Raw genomic sequence first — 11,696 nt, forward strand, 5'->3', positions numbered from 1 at the left:
TATTGACCAAGTTGGTCTCAAACTCCTGACCTCAAGTGATCTGCCCGCCTTGGCCTCCCAGAATGCTGGGATTATAGATTTGAGCCACCATGCCCGGCTGTGACTTTCTTCTAGTGAAGAATTTAATAACGTTATTTTGCTTTATAAGCACATCAAGTACTTTTCTTACCTCTGGATCTCTATGCCATTGGAGGACTTTTTAGAGATGGTGGTACAGTTTGGCTGTGTCCCCACCCAAATCTCATCTCGAATTCTAATCCTGATAATCCCCACGTGTCATGGGAGGGACCTGGTGGGAGGTAATTGAATCATAGGGGCAATTTCCCCCATGCTGTTCTCAAGATAGTGAGTTCTCACTAGCTCTGATGGTTTTATAAGTGTCCGCATTTCCTCTGCTGCATTCATTCTCCCTCCTCTGCCCTATGGAGAAGTGTCTTCCACCATACTTATAAGAATCCTGGGCTGGGTGCGGTGGTTCAAGCCTGTAATCCTAGCACTTTGGGAGGCCAAGGCGGGTGGATCACAAGGTCAGGAGTTCGAGACCATCCTGGCCAACATGGTGAAACCCCGTCTCTACTAAAAATACAAAAAAATTAGCCAGGCATGGTGGCGGGCACCTGTAGTCCCAGCTACTCGGGAGGCTGAGGCAGGAGAATGGCATGATCCCGGGAGGTGGAGCTTGCAGTGAGCTGAGATGGCGCCACTGCACTCCAGCCTGGGGGACAAAGCCAGACTCCGTCTCAAAAAAAAAAAGAATCCTGAGGCCTCCCCAGCCATGCAGCGCTTTGAGTCAATTAAACCTCTTTCCTTTATAAATTACCCAGTCTCAGGTATTTCTTCATAGCAGCATGGGAACAAACTAATACAGTTTTGTCTTTCTCTGGCCTCAGCAAATGAAACCATGAAGACCTTTCATTCCATCTGTAAAGAACCTATAAAAACAAAAAAACAAAGAAATAAACAAAAAATTGATCAAGACATGAAAATGTCCTCAGGTAGCAGAGTGTGTTTCAAGATGCCATTTCAATATAAAATCATCTGAAGTGAGATCCCTGTTCTGCCATCAACAACAGTGTAGCCATGAAAAAGTTCTTAACCTCATTGAAACACAGTTTTCTTATTGGTAAAACAGGAACAAAAAACGTCTGTGTAAATTTATTACAAGAGTTCAAGACAATACAAAGCATCTGGCCTAGAGCAGATATGTAATACATTTGAGCTATTAGTTTTACATAAATGGAGCTATTGTGGTGCCTTGGGATTCTTATTAGACTATTTTAGGCTTAAACGACTGTGGACCAAAATTATTAAGTTAAACATCTGCCATCCAGGAGTAGATGTTCTCCTTCCACTTGATGTTACATTCCTAAGAATGTCTGATAAGACCAGGCGCGGTGGCTCATGCCTGTAATCCCAGCACTTTGGGAGGCCGAGGCCGGCAGATCACGAGGTCAAGAGATCTAGACCATCTTGGCCAACCAACATGGTGAAACCCCGTCTCTACTAAAAATATAAAAATTAGCTGGGTGTAGTGGCACATGCCTGTAGTCCCAGCTACTCGGGAGGCTGAGGCAGGAGAATTGCTTGAACCCAGGAGGCAGAGGTTGCAGTGAGCCGAGATCGTGCCACTGCACTCCAGCCGGGGCGACAGAACGAGACTCCGTCTCAAAAAAAAAAAAAAAAAAAATGTCTGATAAACTCTAGAATGTGGAAGCGCAAATATCTGGCAGAAAGTAGTGTGTTTATTAAACCTGCTTCTCTCTAAGAAATCAAAGTTTCAAGTTAAATAGTTTATTTTGTTCATTAAACAAATTAGTAAGTAATTACTCCACTCAAGGCATCATGAAGGATCCAGAACTTTCAAGAAATTTACAGCCCAGAGGAGATACTACAGCTACATTAAAAAAAATCGTAATCCAGGCAATGTGGACAGTGCCTTAAAAATGATACAACATGACACAGAGGTTCAGTGTTATAGTAAAAACAAACCCTGGTTTGGCTGGAGCAGCAGTTTGCAACCGTATCAGATACGTTGCCCCTCCTTTTAAAACAAATATTTTCTAAGGCCCTCTTTACTATTTTGAAATGAAATTCATATGTAATATATAATATTTACACATATAATTTCTTCTTTTTCTTTTTTAAATCTCAGGTGCATAAACTGATTAATCATAATCTTTAGTCGTTGACACACTTTCATTATTGATCCATGCATAGCTCTCTCCTAGTCTTCTCTTTGTTTAGTTTTAATAATGTAATAATCAGCAGTGAAGCCATCACCCATCATAAAAGACAAGACCTTTACTATGACCTACATTTGACTCTGGAGATACCTCCCAAACCATCCTCCATCTCTTTTATCCTAGGTAACCATCACCCTAAATCTATTGTTTTCATTGTCTTGCTTCCCTTTTTACATCGTTTCATTGTATCTATATGGATTTCTTGGACATATTTTTATTTTAGTTGTTTTAGCTTTATGAAAAGGGTTCACATGGCATATACCCTTTTAATGTTATTCATCCATATTATCGCATATGTCATTGTGGAGATTCACTGGTTTCAACAACCATATTACATACCATTGTGTGAATTTGGCATGGTTTACTTGCCCACTCTCCTGTTGATGGGCATTTTGATTGTTTCTGAGTTTTTGCTGTTTTGAAAAGTACAACTATGGACATTTTTATATATGCCTCTTTGTGTACACATCCAAGAGTTTTTCTTATATATATACCCAGAAGTGGAATTGTGTCAGTAGACTATTTGAATGTTTAATGTTATCACATAAAGCCAAACTGGTTTCCACAATTGTTGCCCTAATTTACCTTCCCACTCACAGTGTATAAAATATTCTGTAAATATACATCCTCTTTAACACCTGCTATTGTCATAATTTTTGTTTATTGGCCATATAGACTCTCTTTTGTAAAGATCTTGTTGTCTTTTGCTCACTTCTCTGTTGGATTGTTAGTGCTTTTCTTATTGATTTGTAAGAGTTCTTTATATAGTCATTATACTAGTTCTTTATCAGTTATGTGAATTGCAAACATCTGGTTTGTAACTTTTCACTTATATTTAGGGTAAAGTAGTTTATTTTATTAATCTTTTATAGTAAATAATTTTTATGTATTGTTTTAAAAACCTTTTAATCTAAATTATATTCTTTTTTTACAGTTTTGTTTCTGCATTTAAATTTTTAACCCATCTGGACTTGAGTTTTCTATATGATATGAGGTTGAGATTCATTTTAATTTTTTTCCAAATAACCTTTTTTTTCTCAGCTCCATTTATTGAACAGTCTTTTAGTCTACCTCAATTTAACATACCACCTCTGTCAAATACAAAGTTCCCTATAAGCATAGGTCTGTTTCTAGGCTCTCTCTTCTATTCCACTGATAAATTTTATCAAATTCTGGACCAATGCCACATTGTCTTAATCTCCATAGGCCCATCATAAATCCTAATATCTGGTGGGGTGGATACCATCTCTGTACTTTCCTTTTTCAGAGGTAAATTGTTGTGCCAATTCTTGGTTCTTACTTTTCGTTACATGGCTAATTTTAAAAATCAACATAATGCCCCTACTATAATATGAATAATAAAAGGAAAATGATTTACAGTAAAATAGTATGTAGTTTAATGTATATAATGCTAGGTCATGACAGCAGCAGAAAAACATCTCCACAAATATTCAAAATGCCCCCTAAGAGTAGTGCAGCTCCCATTGAGAACTGTCAGCATAGAGAACCAAGGGACACTGTAGAGAAGATAGCATTATCACTTGAGCCTTAAAGGCTGGGTGGAATTTGTAGGAAGTTCATCCTGATGAAGTTGTAAAAAAAATTTTTTTTTTTTTTTTTTTGGTAGACAGAGTTTCACTCTTGTTGCCTAGCTTGGAGTGCAGTGGCGCAATCTCAGGTCACTGCAATCTCTGCCTCCTGGGTTCAAGTGATTCTCCTGCCTCTGCTGAGTAGCTGGGATTACAAGTGTCCGCCACCACACTTGGCTAATTTTTTATATTTTTAGTAGAGGTGGGATTTCACCATGTTGGGCTGGCTGGTCTCGAACTCCTGACCTCAGGTGATCCGCCTGCCTTGGCCTCCCAAAGTGCTGAGATTACAGGCCTGAGCCACTGTGCCCATCACTTTTTTTAAGGTTTTTGTTTGTGGGGAGCTGGTGCAGACCAAGGCGTGTTAATACCTATATCACAACCCCTTAGACTAGTGTAGTGAACTGCACACACAGCTCACCCACCTGCTTTCTTTTGAGCAAATCATCTAGAGACTAAATGAAGTTCTGAGAACATAAACCAATAAACCAAAGCTATAAATCCAGCTTTAATAAAAATGAAACAGGTTTTCTACATTCACTTTAAGCTGTAACTTTATTAAGTACCTTTACATTGTATTTTATTAAGCATGTTTGTAATAACTTTTTTTTTCAATTGACAAGTATTTCCTATTGTTTCATTTTGCCTCTGTGAACAGCTTAGATCTTTTAAAAAATAAAATTTGGACATTTTAAAAGCATGGTTGTGATTGCTTGAAAAAGCCAGCTAGTAGGAAAGTGGGGAAAGGGCCCCAACTTCATTATATGATGACTAGGCCGGCCTAGTGGAGAATTTTATTCTTTCTTAGGTGGTAGTCCCCAGGCTGCCCTTCACTCTGTTGACTCCATGGGTAGGGGCTGGGAGGAAGGGAGCTATTCATTTGTCCATCTAGTAATCAGTTTCTCTATAAATCTAAATGTCTAACTACAATTCCCTTTAGATAGAATAGCAAGATAAAATAGCTAGTTTTTTAGACAATCAGTAAGACAAGAGTGTTAGGACCTTCTTGAAGGTCTCAAAGCTATTTCTGATGTTGGAGGAGGATGTTCACATTACATGTTTCATAGTGTAAAAAACCACGTCACTCATGTAAGTGTGTAAAAGGCTTTGAGCCTGATTCTAAATACAGTACCTCTGAAAATTTGCAATATTATTTAAAACAGATATTTTCTGTACCCAAGTCATGCTCTCCTATGATATTTAAATTAAGATTTTTTTATTGCTAACATATTCCAGCATTCCTCCACCATAGAGTTGCCAGATTTTGCAAATAAAACTACAGGACATCAGTATAAGTAGAATATGTATATTTTGTATACTTATTTGTATACATCAGTATAAGCAGAATAAGTATATAAGTATATTTAAAAAATCATTTGTTGTTTATCCAAAGTCCAAATTTAATTGGGCATGCTGGATTTTATCTGGAAACCCTACCCCACCCCAATATTTCATACTCAGATTTCTCACTTCTACCGAACTCTTGATTTCTCAGGAATCTCACTTTTCATGGCATATCCCCTCTTTAGTCATTATAACTATACAAATATGAAAGTCACCCCTTTTCCTTACTTTCTCCCCAACACCATTGCCACCAGACGCTAAGTAGGAATAACACTAAGGAAGGGAGTGTATTTAAGCATAGTCACATTAAAGAACAGCCATAAAAACCCACATCTCTTATCCCAGTTACAATATAGCTACATGTAAACCAAACTTCAGTATATTTAGGTGTCTATATATGTAACACATTTTGATGTATTAAACTAATTAATAATTATATGCATTGGTTAATAATGATCTTCATTACTTGTTTTGTTTTTGTTTTTTTTTTTGAGACGGAGTCTTGCCCTGTTGCCAGGCTGGAGTGCAGTGGCATGGTCTCAGCTCACTGCAACCTCTGACTCCCCGGTTCAAGCGATTCTCCTGCCTCAGCCTCCTAAGTAACTGGGATTACAGGCCTGCACCACCACACACAACTAATTTTTGTATTTTTAGTAGAGACAGGGTTTCACCATGTTAGCCAGGATGGTCTTGATCTCCTGACCTCATGATCCACCCACCTTGGCCTCCCAAAGTAATGGAATTACAGGTGTGAGCCACCGCGCCCCGCCCATTACTTTTAAACCTATACCTTGGCATTTTCTTTAAATGGATTTGATGATTTTGTTAAATATATTTAACTCAACTTCTTTTAATATAAGACTGATATCCATGGCAGAATAAGCAACTTTATACTGAAAAGATTAGATATTTCTGTTCTTAGAAAGTCCATATGTCTTATCCTGCACTGGAAATTTCTCACTCACTTTCTCTTCTCCTTCTGTCGTAGACTGCCCCCTCTCTTGCTAGTCCATCTCTTCTCATCACCTCTTCTCATCTCTCCTAGTTTGTCTCCATCCCTGGGCCCCCTCTTCCTCCAGCACTGCTCTTAGAAACTCAAAAATTCTTCTCACTTTATAAACCTTCTTATCTCATCCAGCCCAGGCCCTAAGGATTATCTTATTATAGCCAAAGTGGCTTATCAAAATGTTTTGGTAAACAAGACAAGTCTCCACCAGGTAAATTCTGCTACTAGCTCCTAAAACATGTTTACCTCCCTGCTACTGTTACCAAAGGGGAGAGAAACATGGGGATCAAAAATGCCAGTTTAACCAGGAGAATGAAGAGTGGAGCGACCCTCCGTGGTCCTTGAATTAATTTCAAGCCACTGTGGAAAGAGGGGTGAAGATCAGAAGCTGGTGGAACTACTCAAGAGAAACTTCGTTGGGCCTGGATGGAGATGCCTCAGTCAGGTAAACAGACAAGGGTCTGGGGGGAGGTTGGGGGGCAGGCAGGAGGAGGCCTTTTCCCACCTTTCCTGACTTCCTTCTGGTAGCTGGAACAGGAGAGACCTGGTTGGCACTCAGGAACAGATACTGGCATTCTTTTATTTATTTATATATTTTTTTGAGACGGAGTTTTGCTTTTGTCACCCAGGTTGGAGTGCAATGGCACGATCTTGGCTCACTGCAACCTCCACCTCCCAGGTTCAAGTGATTCTCCTGCCTCAGCCGCCCAAGTAGCTGGGATTACAGGCGAGTGCCACCACACCTGGGTAATTTTTGTATTTTTAGTAGAGACGGAGTTTCATCATGTTGGTCAGGCTGGTGTCAAACTCCTGACCTCCAGTGATCCGCCTGCCTCAGCCTCCCAAAGTGCTGGGATTACAGGCGTGAGCCACTGCACCCGGCCTACTGGCATTCTTCTATCAGGCAATATCCTCTTCCAGATGAGTTGTATGCAACTGGAAGGGGAACCACTATGGAAGAAGGAGGGGGGACTGCTGTTCACAGGCTAGTTTGTGGAACACTGTGAGGCTGCCTTTTGGGCCCCCCAGGAATAGCAAGGGGAGACTCTGACAAAAGAGTCAAAAGTGACAGAAGAGAGGTCAACAGAGAGCTCACACATAGTTATTTGGTCTGTGGAGGAAACATTAATTAGCTAGACCTGGAAGGATTACTCAGTAGGCAGCCTCCTTTGAAGAAGTAGCAACTGCAATGTGAAGAGAAGTGCATCCATGTATGATTTTTTTTTAGTATTGTTTTTACTAGCTAATGCAACGTAAAGACAGTGGCTTCCTGTCAAGGAAATGGTTGCAGTGTTTCTAGTAGATGACAGATTTCTCTCCTTTGGCTTTTAAAAGATAGGTTATGAATGTTGGTAGCTCTCAAATGAGAACACCTGAGAGACTATGAGGATCAGACTAAGCCATTGGGACAGTGGCCCGGAGCTGTGTCAGTTCATTCCACCCTCATGGAATCTAGGACTTCCACCTTTTTATTGCCCTCAGAGATAGGTCTTTAAAAACACACCCCCAAAAGAAGAAAAACAAGCAAGCGAACAAATTGAACCATCAACAGTACAGAAAAAACAAAATGGAAACCAAGCCCTGCATTCATTACAGCCCGTCGGGGTGACTCCAACCCTTTAGCTTAGAACCCACCGAGGTATGTGGAGGTAAAAGCTGCCAGCTCCTGGTGGCCACATGAGAAGCAAATCCATTTGGCGGGTGGACATTTTTAAAGCCTGCCACATATGTTAGCTATTTTTATGGCAATTAAATTGTTGAGGGATCTGTGCAATAAAACCTTTCACAATAAACCATGTGGAAAATCATCTAATCCAACCCCTGGAGGTCAAAAGCCACAGCAACATGTTGCTTTATACCATGAAGAAGAATGAAGACTCTTTAGACAGCTTGCTTTTCCTCTTTTCTTTATAGACTGGTGCTCCAGATTTGGTGTGGAAGGTAAATTGTGTGAAATGGCAGCAGCAGGGCTGGGGGTGGGGGAACCTGTCTTGCCAATTTGAACCTAGGGAGTGCTCTGCCAGTGACTTCCAAAGCAGTGTCATTTCTGTGCTACCCTTTGCCACGTTGGGAAGTAGATACCCAAATTAAGGAATATAGGGAAGGGGAAGTGGAAGGAGAATAGTTACTTGATGCTTTTCGCCAGGACAGGGAAGTAAGGGACATCAGTCAAAACAGGGTTTCACTGTGAAAGGGCATGGGGTTTGGGAGGTCTGAAAGAGATATTATGATCCTATATATTGATATGCATGGAACATGCAGCTTTCAGAACACTGGGGAACCCTTTCATTTTCTCCTGAGAAAATGCAATGGTCTAAATGAAAATAAATGCTTATAAGACTTCTAGAACACATTCTTACTAATTTGTACTTTGAGGATTTAAGCATAAGTCATTTAGCTATATGAGAGTCTAGAAAGTCATTATAGTTTCAAGAAAGTCTCCAGGCCAAAAACATTTGAAGTTTCTCATTAACCTCTAAAAAATGACTAGTTCAAGTTGTTTACCTCTATTCGGAGTTCTTTCTGAAAACTTCTATCATTCAAATGTATTTATCTCCTAAATAGGCTTCTAATGAAGTCAGCATACTATTCAATGCTCTTTTCTCTTTCCTACCCAAATGTTTTAAAATTTGAGACTTAGGGCACATCTGAATAGCATGAGATGTGTGGACAGAACTGTTTAAATAGAAAGAACAGGGCTGATATTAACAATCAGAATACCCTCAGATCTCAAACGACTAAGAGACAGTGTCGCTCTCATTCTTACTCTGTGATAGTCTAAATTCTGCCTGAGGAGTGACACAGGTATTCATGCCATGCTCGGTGACCTCACCTGTGGACCCAGGCCAATTCCGGATGGATGAAGGTGTGTGGACAGTGTTTTGACTCCTCTTTCTAAAACATCATTACAGTGCGGTTCATTTTATTGAAGGATGGTTTCTGATCAACAGAGCATGTGCAGATAAAACAACTGACCAAGAGATTGAAATTTCACTTCTTGGTTGTTGAGTGTGGTCCCAGGGACCTGAACTATTCCATTCCCAGAACAAACCTCCACTATCATGGTTATGGCGGCACTTTCAGCCCAGTCTGAATCTTAGAGAGCATCTGGCATAAACCTCATATATTAAAGGTGACAGAACTGAAGCTCAGAGAGGCAGGGGTGACTTTGACATTCAACAAACTAGGGCGAGAACCAAGGTCATCTGAATTCAAACCCCAGGTCTTTAAGAAAATAGTAAATAGTTGTGTTATTTGCTATTTATCTACTCTGGACTTGCGTCTTCTATAAAATGAGAGTATTGGGTGATTTAATATGGTTTTTCTCTTAGTCCCGACATTCCTCAGTTCTTTCCACTGTGCTGTATCTTTGATCTCATTCATTCATTCCATACTGAGGAGGGTTGCTTGGAATCAGGTGCTCATCAGGGATCATATCTCTCAGTTTGCCCCCACTTCCCTCTCATCCCTTGCCTCTAGCTGGGGCCAGTTCTTAGAATGGGATGTGACTGGCACAGAAGCATGCCACTTCCAGGCAGATGCAATTAGGAAGTAGGTGTGTCATCTTCATTCTTTTTTTCCCATTCTCTAACTGGAACAGAAGGACTCCAAGACCCTAGAGGATGGTGGAGCCATAGGATGAAAGGAACCGGAGTCCCAAATCACTCTATGGAAGACTGCCTGCCGAACAACTGCACTGGACTGTTATGTGCACCTGAAAATAACTTCTATGTCTTAATTTTTATTGTTGTTGTTAATTCTAATAGCATTACCTTGACTAATTCAGTCAGGCAACAGGAACTTAAGTAAATGCTTACTATGTGCATGCCGTTATGCTGGGTAGTAGGCATCCATCAGCGAATAACACACCATTTCTGCCATTAAGAAGTTCAACCTGGTAAGAGAAGACATACAGGTGTGCGGACAATTGCAATAGAGTATGGTAAGTACCATGGTAAATATGAGATGCTGTAAGAAAGAAACCATAGCCTTGGGTATTTCAGGGAAGACTCCCAGCAGAAATTGTCTTTAAGTGAAGTACCAAACAATGGCGGGATGACTGAATGTTTGTGTCCCCCACAAATTCATATGTTGAAGCCCAACCCCACAATGTGATGGTGTTTGGAGATGGGGCCCTTTGGAAAGTAATTGGGGTTAGATGAGGTCATGAGGAGGGTCCCTCATGATGGGATTAAGGCCCTTATAAGAAGAGGAAGATATTCTCTCTCTCTCTTCTCTCTCCTCTCTCTCTCTGCCATGTGAGGACCCAGCAAGAAGGTACTCACCTGCAAGCCAGGAAGAGAGCCCTCACCAAAACCTCACCTTCCTGGCACTCTAACCTCAGATTTTCAGCCTCCAGCACTGTGAGAAATAAATTCTGTTGTTTAAGCCATGCAGTCTATGGTATTTTGTTATGACAGCCTGAGCTAAGACAGATGGATATTTCTTTCCAAAGAACCAACCTTTGCAAAGGCCCTGAAATAAGAGAGAACAACACTTATTTAAGGAGCTTGGTGGCTACAGATAAGGATGGAGAGGTAAACTGAGGTTGGATCTGAAGGGAGAGCCTCACTAAGGAATTGAATAAGGTTCCCAGGAAGACAGGCTTCTATCCTGCACCAGCCTTGCAGTGGCACCCGAGGATGATGGAATGTGCCTTGGGACCTGTGGGCATGGTTGAAAGGTTAAGCAGGCAGAGAGAGATAAGGCATTGACCTAGAAATGGTACTAGTGAGATCTGTAGTCTCTCTAATAAAGAAGATATCTAAATGCTATCAGCTTGCAGATCAGGTGGATTTGACACAGCTTAGCAGTAAAGAGAAAAGATAAGCAACTCTGAAAAGTGTGGTTCACTTACCAATAACATTGTTAAGTAGGCATGCCTTCAACTCTCAAATTCATGGAAACAGAATACTGTGGCTCTTCAGGTTGGCAGTAAAAGCAAGTGCTTCTGGGCCACGGCAGGACTTTGAGTCTAACACTAATGAATTCCTCCTACAGAGAGAGAAGTCATTATTTGCATTGTGGTTTCTGACTTGGCATATAACCAGAGGGATAAATTAGGAATCTCCCAACCTATTTCCCAATAAGCATCATTTGGTGGACTTTTTTATTGCCTTTATTCTAGGTTTTTCCTCACCCTCAAATCTTTACAAAAGAGGGAAGGAAAACAACAGAACCTCCCTTCTCCCAAACCTTGTCTAATCCTTTCATAATTCATGATCACAGAGCTGCTGTAAAAACCCAGCCTCAATGCTGTGCTTATTCCCTGTGTGCTTGGCCAAGCACGCAATTCCATTTACCAGCACTCCAGTGAGCATGTGGTGATAAATAAAGCTGCCACCCTGCGCTTGCCCACCGTGTTTAAAACGACACATTGGACAAGTGGGTCTCTATTGCCTCCACTTGTTTCATAAAAGACTAAAAATGGTCTACAAATGCAGTAAATCTTAATTTCTAATATAAACTCCAAATACAGAAAAAAAAAATCATAGGCCAGTTTAGACCAAAGTG

This window comes from Pan troglodytes, chromosome 13 (assembly GCF_028858775.2).
Source record: "Pan troglodytes isolate AG18354 chromosome 13, NHGRI_mPanTro3-v2.0_pri, whole genome shotgun sequence".
Classification (NCBI taxonomy): domain Eukaryota; kingdom Metazoa; phylum Chordata; class Mammalia; order Primates; family Hominidae; genus Pan; species Pan troglodytes.